The sequence below is a fragment of the Vipera ursinii genome, assembly GCF_947247035.1.
Source record: "Vipera ursinii genome assembly, chromosome: 5".
In the NCBI taxonomy this organism is placed as follows: Eukaryota; Metazoa; Chordata; class Lepidosauria; order Squamata; family Viperidae; genus Vipera; species Vipera ursinii.
The window spans coordinates 47,095,500-47,107,425 of record NC_139518.1 but is presented as its reverse complement, the minus strand read 5'-3'; positions in this window follow the sequence as shown (position 1 = coordinate 47,107,425).

Genomic DNA, 11,926 nt, shown 5'->3' with positions numbered 1-11,926 from the left:
CATTCCTCAAACCAAGATAATTTCTGATATTCTGAAGATATAAATGAAGTTTAAGATTTAATAAGCAAGAGTTAATACTTCAAATGAACTAAATACACTATTGTCATTAGAATTGTAAATTGTAGCTTCTCATTGCAAGTCTTACTTTTAGCTGCTTTACCAGTTTGAATATGGCAGTTCTGTGCTATATGTTATCTACAGAGATCCTGTAGTGAGGTATTGCTGCTTCTAAGCCAAGGAATCATCAGTCTAACTGAATTTTTGGAGAGGTAAAGGACTGTTATAAATAATGATCCTCCTTTCCAGATCTTCACTGGTTCTTCAATGCTCTGTAGATACTCAGGATCCTCTTCAGAAATAATAGTTATTTTTAGATGTCACAGCAGTTAGAAATATCTAGCAACCTTGACTGATTGATATTGAAAAAAACTATGAAGAGATGGACCTTGAAAAGACTCAATACAATCAGAAACGCTCTGGACTATAATATAAACCAGGGAGTTGAAAAATTATAGAATAAAGTAGTTGTGAACTATATCCAGGGCTTTTTTTCTCATAGAACGCTCAGAACGGAGTTCCGGCACCTTTTTTGGATGGAACCTTGTAGGGTAGGCAAGGTGGGTTGTATGACATGTGTGAGTTCCGGCACCTTTTTCTTTTACAAAAAAAGCACTGACTATATCTATATATAGCAGGAAATCAGGAGTCCAGGCATTTCAAATATTCTCCACAAGAATCTGAACTACTAATGGTCAAAGCAAATTGGCAGTAGATAAGAGTCAACAGAATCAAAGGTGGGCTGGACTTACCGCTCTTGTGGGTGTGAAGGGACTCAAGACTGATGATGTGTTTGACCCCTCCCTCGGGCTCAGCCTGGTCATCTCCTACAGATGTTAGGATGCAAGCTGAACATGAGGGAGACATTATCTGTCTTAAAGGGCTTGGTAAGAGTTAATTGTTATGTCAACTAAGAACCTTAAATTGTAAAAATTCTGACTGGAAAGAGAAATCTAAACTTGAAACTGTTATTAGTATTGGTATATAGATTTATGGATTTTTCATCAATTTCTTAACAAATCATGGTGACTTGTACAATTAAAATGTGTACGGCATACATGCAATAAACCAGTGGTCCCCAACCTTTGCAGTTTGGCGGCCTGGCTTAGGGGGGAGAGGGGAACTGGGCAGCATGAGCGACAAGCTGGCATGCACACACACATATATTATACACACACATTGTAACCAGTAAAGTTTTGCTGTTCTTAAATTAATTGGATCTCTGTGTATTCTAAAGAATTGTTTGTGCCTTTTGGTTGAAAGTGAGTTGAGTGTGGCTGTTTTCTAGGTCTGTGGGTGAGTGAATGACCATAAGCTGAACCTGCGAGCATGCATATAACACATGCCTTCCTAAAATGTAAGATTGCTAGAAATGTTTCTGTACATACGTAGTGGGTTGACTGCTTATGGCTGGAGAAGCAGTCCTAAATGTACTTTGATATTAAGTCTTACACAGGCTCGTTTCGCCGGGACCTGAAAACCTGGTTATTTGATCTTTCTGGCCTGGACTGAGGGGTTTTTAATTTAACTTTAAATTTTAAATTTTAAATTGTTTTAATTGTGGGCTAATCTTAATTTAATTCTATTTTAATTGTATTTATTTGTATTGTTTAATTCGCCCTGTAAACCGCCCTGAGTCCTTTGGGAATAGGGCGGTATATAAAATCAATCAATCAATCAATAAAATAAATAAAATAGCACTTTGAATAGTACTCAGAAGCTCATTGAATCAGTGCAGGGTTTTGAGCACAGGATAAGATGCTCCTGATGGTTTATCTTCACATAACTGGGTCATCACTGTACAAATTGTAACTTCCAGGTGTTCTTCAAAGGCAGCTCCATCTAAGGCACATAATACATTACAGGACAGCATGAGTTAGTTACAGTTGTAAAGTCCTCATGTACCAGATAAGACTGTAACTAATGTACCACCAAAGATGGGGGAAAAAAACCCTGATCTTGCCTTCCTTCTACCTACCAATCCAGAGCAGTACCTGTGAGTCCAGGAGGACCTCCAAATAATAGATTTGTTTTCTTTTTAAAAAAATATCATGCAATATAAATCAGAGAAAGAAAAAATGATGAGGTCATCTTGAACTTGTCCCCTCAGGCTCGTTTCTTCTTTCAATTCTCTCTCAGCATCTTTTCCTTCCGTTGAAGAGAATCATGCCATTTCTCCCCAAATTTTTTAGACTATTTTTTCCATTTAGGACAGTAAGAAGAAAAATAGTATCAAAATACTACTGTATACTTTTCTTCCTCTCCAGACTGCAATTTCCAGCAGCTGCTTTTCATTACAGTATTGAGGGTAGGAGGAAGGAAACAGTGGAAAATAGTTGAATTTTGTGGAAGATGGCCTCTGGTTCCTAGACCAAAACCCTTACGTTCTGATTTCTAAGGAGGCCCCTCAGCAGAAAACAACACCATTTGATTTTTTTTAAGAAGAAAATATCACACTCAGCTATTTAAAAAATCATTATGGTGCAGGCTGAGGAAGCCTCAAAAGGCTAAATAACATATTACAGGTAATTGTAATTACAATAATTACAAATAACATTCAGCAAATCATTATGTTATGGGAAAAGTGATAAAAGCAAAGCTTTTCAGGAAGTGTTCTACATGGAGTGTGAGTCTGGCATTTTGCTTTTTAATTGCTCCTCCTCTCCCTCTCCTAAAGAATAATAGTATTGGATTGCAGCATGTCATTGGATATATACCGTATTTTCTGGCGTATAAGACGACTGGGCATATAAGATGACCCCCCCCAACTTTTGAGATGATTTTCATGGGTTAAAAAGTCATCTTATACGCCGGAAAATACGGTAGCTCTTTTATGAAAGCATTTTTAGTTCATTTTCCCCCCAAAATACAATCGAGCCATTATATGAAAATAAGATGATTGCAACATAAAGGAACCTTCACAGCACAGGAAGAAGAAATGATTGATCTTGTTTACTCTCAGGATTATAAAGCTGGAACCTTTACAAGCAGCAGCAAGATGCAATGTGAAATTTGACAGCGTAATACTCTGTCAAGATCATTTGCTATTTAATATTGCTGTATACACTCTTTTCACTCTGACTGACTTTCTGAACAGAGATTTTTTCCCCCATCTCCCTTTCCTGCCCCCATATCCATTCCTTCTCAGCTTAGCAGATGATTAAGAATTCTTAAGAACTGAAACGATTGCTCATAATTTTGAGACATTTTAGAGCATCCTTATAAATGAATTGTCTGGTAGTGGAACCAGACTTATTTCCTGCCAAAAGGGCTAGCTACCCTCACCCAACCCCCACCTTCTTTCTTTCTGGTCTGAGTCACAGTCAAGCCCTATGCCTCAATCAGATTGGGCTGAATCCTAATTTCTGTAAAACCTCAGGATTTCTGCTGGTTCTTTGCCTTGCTAACTGTCTACCCTATCTCCATTTCCATTGATGTCTGCCCTTTCTTCCCACTTTCTAGCATTGCCAGTGTGTTAACTTAGTTGGACTTCATGACATTCTGGTGCGTTTTGACTTTTGTAATGGGCTTAATCTGTGATGTTGCTTGTGTAAACCGCTCAAACAGAACCTGAACTGCTCTAAAAGCTATCCAAAAGTTTTGAGGTTGATCAGCTGTTTAGAATGCTGTAGTTAGGGTCATACGCATATTAAATCCTAATGCAATTTGCTTAATTTGGACTTTAGCGTGTGAATCCATCCTTTGTGACTTACTCCATAAACCATGACTTATGATCCCAGTCAGCATTCTTGATTTGTATTAGTTATGGGATCTTTCTCACAGCCATGTTAACATGCTTGAAGTAGCAGAAAAAATATGATGGAATAATTTGTACTGCCTCAATGGCCAAGCTCAATTCTGTTTCAGTAACAAAGCTTGTGAACCATATTGTCTTACATCTTTAAAATGAAATAATTTAAGAGCAGCAGTTGGTAGACTCTCTTGTCTGTGTGTTTTCCCTGTTATAATGTCATTAGTTGGCAAGAAAAAAACTCTCCAATGCTTTCCTTAACATGTGGCAAAGATGGATTGAGCAAATACGGGCAGAGACATAATACAATTTTCAAGTTCCCTAAATGAGAGGTAACAAGAAAAATCCTGTTTATATACTGCATGACTAGTGCTCTTCTGGAGGAACACAGTTGGTAAGTGCTACAAGAATATGGCAGTACCGGTAATGTGAAGTCACTGCCAGCAGCATCCAGAGACAGTTCATGGTATATATAAAATGTTGCTACAATAGGCAAAATTGCCTGGATATCAGCCCAACATAATAAAAATATTAGGAAGTAGAGTACTCCAAACTCCTTGTCAGCAGAAATAACAGAAAACTTGTAATATACTTTTTGAGATAGAACAGCAGAGCCCTGCTGTCTTTCCCAGTTTACAGAGGCATTCTTTTTTTTAATTGAAAAGTTTTACAGTACATTTTAAGTATACTCCATCCTTCCCCCCCCACATCCCCCCTCCCCCCTCCCCCCCAACTTCCCAGAGCTAAAAGCAGGGTATTGCCTCTAACAAGCTTAAACTAAAATATGCTAACCAACTGTGAATACACTTTAAATCCTATCGCAGTTTAACTCCCCTTATACATAGGTAAATAATAGTACATCTTATAATTCTAATATTCATTCATATGCTAAATGAAATTTTTTAGTCCCATATTTATTCTGAATATATTCAATCCATCTTCTCCATTCCAAGATATATCTCTGTTGCGATTGTTCTTTCAGGTATGCTGAAATTTTTGCCATTTCTGCCAAGTTTGAAACTTTTAAAGTCCACTCTTCTATAGTAGGCAGTTCCTCCTTCTTCCAATATTGCGAAACCAAAAGTCTTGCTGCTGTTATTAAATTCAACATCAACTTAGTTTCTATAACGGTACAATCAGTAATAATACCCAATAAGAATAACTGTGGGGTAAACCTTATCTTTTTCTTAAATATCTTCTGCATATTCCACCAAATTTTAATCCAAAAAACTTTAACTTTTTTACAAGTCCACCACATATGGTAATAGGTTGCATCCTCACAACCACACCTCCAACATTTGGACTGATAATTTGGATACATACATGCTAATTTTTTAGGGTCTAAGTGCCACCTATAAACATTTTATAAAAAATTCTCTCTTAAATTTTGAGCCTGAGTAAATTTTACATTTCTGACCCAATTTTTTTCCCCCAAACATCCATAGTTATTGGCTCTTGAATATTCTGGGCCCATTTTATCATACAATCTTTGACAAGTTCCATTTCTGAATCTATTTCTATCAATGCATTATATATCCTTCTTATATGCGCTTGACTTTGATCTCTAATTTGCTTTACCAAATTTTCATCTGTTGTTGTAATACCAATTTTCTGATCTTCTTTCCATCTAGTTTGCATCTGCCATACTGAAACCAAGTTTGTACTATTTTCCCTTCTTTTAAGATATTAAATGGCTTTAATTGCCATACATTCCCCTCCAATCTAAGAATATCTTTATATGTAGTCACATCATGTTTAAATCCCAAACTTATATTTTCTATTGCATGCTTAGGTATTGCCCAAATTGGTATTTTATAATTTAACTTGTATCGATATTTTTTCCAAACTCGCAACAGTGCATACCTTAATATATGTGTCTTAAAGATATTATCCACCTTTTTATCATACAATAAATATGCATGCCAACCATATAATAAATCATGTCCCTCAATATTCAATAATCTTCCTTCTGTTAAATTAAACCAATTACTAATTGATGATAAAGCCGCAGCTTCATAATATAATTTAAAGTTGGGCAATTTAAGACCACCTCTTTCAGGTATATCTTGCATTATCTTAAGTTTTACTCTCGGTCTTTTCCCTGCCCAAACAAATTTATTAATACCTTTCTGCCATTCTTCCAAATTTGAATCTTTTTTAAGTATAGGTATCATTTGAAACAAAAATAAAAATTTTGGTAAAACATTCATTTTAACTGCTGCAATTCTTCCCAATAAAGACAATTGTAATTTCCTCCAACTATCTAATTCTTTTTGTATTTTTAACCATAACAATTCATAATTATTTTTATATAATTTCACATTTGAGTCTGAAAGATATACCCCCAAATATTTAATCTTTTTAGCTATTTCAAATCCTGTTAATTTTTCTAAGATTACCTTTTGTTCCATAGTCATATTTTTAGACAAAATTTTAGTTTTTTGTTTATTAACCTTAAATCCAGAAACTTGCCCATATTGCGAGATTATTTCCATTAAATCTATAACCGAGTGAGTCGGTTGACCTAATGTAATAACCAGGTCATCTGCAAACGCTCTCAATCTATAATCTTGATCTTTAATTTTAATTCCCTTTATTTTATTTGAGTCACGTATCTTAATCAACAATATTTCCAATGTTAAAACAAACAGTAATGGTGACAACGGACATCCCTGTCTTGTACCCTTTTCAATTTTGCAAGCTTCTGTTAAACTACCATTAATTACTATTTGAGCTGTTTGTTTCTGATATATTGCCCTAATTGAAGAGGCATTCTTTATACAGATCATAGTGATCTCTTTATAAAGCATTACCTTTTAAAAATATATATGTCCAGTGCTCCTTCAAAAGGCTATGTTTAAACAGTATTTTGAAAAAGAAATTATCTTATGTATGCCTGAGCACATAAGCCAAAGTAACATCTGAGTTATGTTTTACAAAGTATGAGTTGGGCATTGCCCAGCTAGATGCATAAGGTGAAATAAGGAAAGGGGATCAAAAGTGATTCACAGTACATTCATCTAAAATCCAAGGAGACAAATTTGCACACATATATTGTACACATCAAAGGACTGGCTTTTTTTTAAAAAGCAGGTATAATGTTCTTGCAAAAGAGTGATAAATTCCTCTTTATAAGTAACCCACACAATATTTACCAAGTTATTTCAGAGAGTTATGATCAGGCATTATGCAGGAAGATATCACAAGATCAGACTCTCTTTTGGCTTAGCCCAAAATGGCTATTAAGAAAAGTGCCCTACAACTGGAGGATATAAAGTATTCTCATATCAGCATCAAGTAATTAATGGAAGCTCCTGACCACATAATTGTCAATATTGTCTATTGATTGTTTATATAGCAAGTCTTCATCCTTAGTTCTCAGGCTCTTTGTAATGGTGGGTTCCCAGATTCATGAGGTGGTTATCTAACTAGCCAGCTGCAAGCTCCTTCATTATCACTGAAAAATCTAACAACTTCTCCAATGCTCAGAAAAGAAATTATCAAGAAAGAAGTCTCCACCTTTAATGTACTTTGAGATATATTGAATGTAGATGGAAGCAGTACAGTTGCTGGAATTTTTGTACCTCACACTTTCCTTGTCAATAAATCTTGCTAAAGAGGTTCAGTCTAACTATAAACATGGTTGGACATAGCCAACAAATTAATACTGTGAGTATTCTACTCAGAAAAGAGTCACTTTTGATTTGAAAAGACCAAAGACCCTGAAAATTTTTCTCAAAGACCAAGACAGTTCTTTTCTTTTTCATATTTTCCATTTGATCCTTCAACATCCTATTCACCAATTCACAAGTGCACACAGTCCACCTAGAGTAAGACAAAACAGCATGTTTTCCCTTGGCAAAATCATATTTTTATTTTTTTATAAACTTTTTAATGATTTTCCAATATTACACTTATATCTTTGAAAAGCAACGTGGTGTCTGGGTTACAATAGTTCCATTTCATACAGGTACATGTTATTACAAATCTCCAATTTGTTGTAGCCAATATTTCCTCTCTTTTTTCCTTTAATACATATTGTCTCTTATCTAAATTAACATACTTCTTATTTTATCTATCAGTTATTTAATGGTTTCCTTGCATTTGTCAATACTTTTATATATTTTATTTATTTTAACATTTCATCTTTAAGGCATCAATCACCTTATAATTTTTCGCAGCTTTAATTTGCATTAATATTAAAGTTAAATGTTTGAAATTTCTCATTTTCATATTTCTAGGTGACCCCACTTCCCTTCATCAGTTCTCTCCCATGCCTAATGATCTAGATACACATCCTATCTATCTCATTTCCATATCAACAGGTTAATAATACAATATAATATTCTCATTTTCATTATAATTTCCACATACTGTAAATGCAATAACCAAAATTTCTCCCATTTCAACATTTTCTCTTCTCCTTTATATCTGCTCTCTCGTGCTTAGACTTATAATTTTATTCTTATCACTACATCCAAGTATATTAGTTACATTATATCACTCTTAACATACAGTAAATACATCTTAGTCAATTTCATTTAAACGGTTCAATATTTCATTTTAACTGTTGATATTCACATATCTAAGTTTTTTAATTAGCCAATATTTTTATCTACACATCAAAACAGTCTCTCATAAGCCAAGTACAATCCTGTCTATTTAGATATTTTCCATTTCAGGGCTCTTAAATATGTCCATTCTTCTTCAATCTTATTCTGGCTTTTTTCCTTTGCCATGTCATTTTCTGTTTCTTTGCTTCAGGGTCATCAAAGAGTTCTTGTGTTGTAGTATCGTATTGAAGTGACCCTCCAATCTCCATTTTTGAAGGGCTGAGGTGTCTGATAGAGATACCAAATCTTCTCATTATTTTCTCCTCTTGGCATAACTGTCCTGGACTTTCTAGTTTTTTTTCCAAAAAATCTTATTTCATTACCGGCTGTGGAAAGGAACTGATAAGTTTGGCAGGTTATTTTCATCATAGCATAAATTTGTTTTTGTATTTCTTCCATGGTGGACTCTGACATCTTGTATTCAAGGTTAGTCCTATCTTGTTTCCTAAAGTATCAGCCAAGTCTCTCTTTCTCTCTTTTTTTAGGGTGTCAGATTGCAATTTCAGGTTTAACCACAAGGTGTCCCCCTTTTAGGGAACTGCCTGTTAATCTCTCTTCAATTGTTTCTTCTGTTTTAGAAGAACAGAGCCAAATTTTCAAATAAGGATAGGAAGTAAGGAATAAATAGTCAAAAGCTTTTAGTCCACAAGTTTTTTTTAAAGGAATAAAGTTCTAGTTGAGGTCCAATTCGTTTTTTCAACATTTCTTTTAAAATCACCCCTGGAGGTTCAATTGACGCTGTTTCTGAAGGGAGGGTTGAAATCCCCCCTCCTTCTCCACAGGGAGGAAGGTACTTAGCAGCTTATTTAGGTAGAAAAAAGAAGATTGGAGTATAAGAGAGGTTAATCTTACCCCGTCTCTTCCACGCTGCTTTAATGTTGCCTGGTGATAAGTGTGACTTAGGCTGTCCTGCAGTCTAGTGACCGGCCATATTGCTATGGCCGGTCTTTCGTCCGCCGGTTCGAAAGGAATGCAGGCACTAATGGGAGAGTTGCGGCTTTCCTGCGTTTCTGCAAAAGCCTCTTCTTGTTGGTCGCCCCTGCAGGGTGACTCTTTGGCCCTTTTAGGACCCCCCAGCGATGCAAAACTGGACGTGGAAAATGAGAGCTGTTCTCCAAGCATCTATAATGGCGGTGGCAGCAGACCGGAAGCCTTCATTTTACTTATAATAATAATAATAAGTTGGAAGGGACCTTAGAGGTCATCTAGTCCAACCCCCTGCTCAGGCAGGAAACCCTATACCATTTCAGACAAATGGATGTCCAGTCTCTTCTTAAAAACTTCCAGTGTTGGAGCATTCACCACGTCTGGAGGCAGGTTGTTCCACTGGTTAATTGTTCTAACTGTCAGGAAGTTTCTCCTTAGTTCTAGGTTGCTTCTCTCCTTGACTAGTTTCCATCCATTGCTTCTTGTCCTGCTTTCAGGTGCTTTGAAGAATAGCTTGACTCCCTCTTCTTTGTGGTAGCCCCTGAGATATTGGAACACTGCTATCATGTCACCCCTCACCCTTCTCTTCGTTAAACTACACATACCCAATTCCAGCAACCGTTCCCTATATGTTTTAGCCTCCAGTCCCCCAATCATCTTTGTTGCTCTTCTCTGTACCCTTCCTAGAGTCTCGACTTCCTACTTCCTACATAACTGGCCTGATTTATAAATACCTGGCCCACATGAGACCCCTGACCACTTTTTGATTATTTTAATTCTTCCATCTTGCTTTATCCTGTACCTTTTGCCCTCTTTTTAGTTTTCTTCTCTTCTACATAGTTACTTTCCTTCTTTTCTCCTCTTTCACCTTTCTCCAGCTTAATGTTTAACTAATGTAATTACTTTATGTTGTTGACTCTGCTACTCCTCAGTAACTTTTATTTATTAGTAAGGAATTTGGTAGTGGCTCCTAAAGTTTGTGTGCAGTACTGGCATAGTGCTAGATCTCCATTGCTGGCCTACAAGCTCCCTAAACTGCAGCACCATTCCTTGTTCTCTTGTTGGAATTTGGTAGAAACTGGCAGTTTTCTTGCCATGACAGCTCAAGACAGTATATTACAGAGTTCTCTACCTTTTTTAGATGTTAATTTTATAATTCTAACTCCTTTTCCAGGTTTAATTTGTTTCACCAACTTTCCCTCTCCTCCTCAACATCGCTCAATGGACAACACAATGACTAGAACAAATCACTCACATTCAACTACCAGTTGCCATCTTCTACTACATAGTCATTGTTCTGGCTATGGCTTCTTGCTGAGTATTACACATATTCTTATATTTGATTTTAATATAACCTTCCAGCAATTTATTTGGGAAACTGGCAATTGTATTTGATTAGTACTACTTAATTTATTCTTTAGTATTTTCCTGAGATCAGTCACATTTCTCTACTTCAGTTATTCCCTTCATAGATCACTCAAATCTCCAGGCACCATCATTCTGAAAGTTGTCTCACTGTGCTGCATATATGAGAATCTGAATAGATCCTCCTTGACTAATTGTTAATATCTGCAGTGTGCACAAAGAAGCAGTCCATAGGAAACCAACATTCAGAAATACTCACTTAAAATTTCTCCTTTCTTCCTGGTCCTTATAGCATTTAACAAAGACACAGAAGAGGGATCAGGACTTTTCTAGACTTTTTATTGTTATGTTAAGCCTGCTTATGCATTACATAATAGATTTCCTTTAAGAGATTTCACTGCTAATTCTCAGCACTCATAGGTGGAGAGAGTTTTAAGAGTCATAAAAAAAATTACCTCTGGAACCAAAGGGTACAGGTTGTCTACCCAGAAAATAAAGGACAAAAAAGGGAAAGCAGAGAACACATACTGTACTTTCAAACATTTATCACCAACAGCATCACGTTTCCTGTAGTGGTTAAGCTATCAACCTATACACCAGGATACCATGAGTTCTAGTCCCATTTTAGGCATGAAAGCAGTCACACTCATTCTCTCAGCCTTAGGAAGAAAGCAATGGCAAACCACTTCTGAAATCTTATCAACAAAATTGCAAGGACTTGTCCAGACAGTTGTCGGGAATCAACACTGATTTGAAACCACAAAAAGAAAGAGAAAATATATATATATACAAGGCTTCGTACACTCAAGAGTCATCTGAAGTATTTGTATTTTATGATGGCTTTTTAAAAATATAATATTGCATTTTTCTAAAAAATAAATATTTTATTATAGATTGTATTCTGCATTTCAGAGCAGCAACTAAAATTATTTACTGATAGAAGCACATTTATATGGTATTTATCCACTGCTATCAGTTAAAACTACTAGCTTCCTAACACTAGAGGTGGTAGGTATTATTGCTTTCCAGGCATTATTATCTGTGCATAGCGTAATACCACTCTCTAGTGGTTAAGCCAAGAGAAATAAAATGTATTACAATACTTTTAAACAAAGTAAAACCACAAGTGACTTTCTCAAGTTACATAATGTTTTCTAGGAAAATTGACAAAATAAAATACATGTGCATATACTCTATAGGAATAGGAATATTT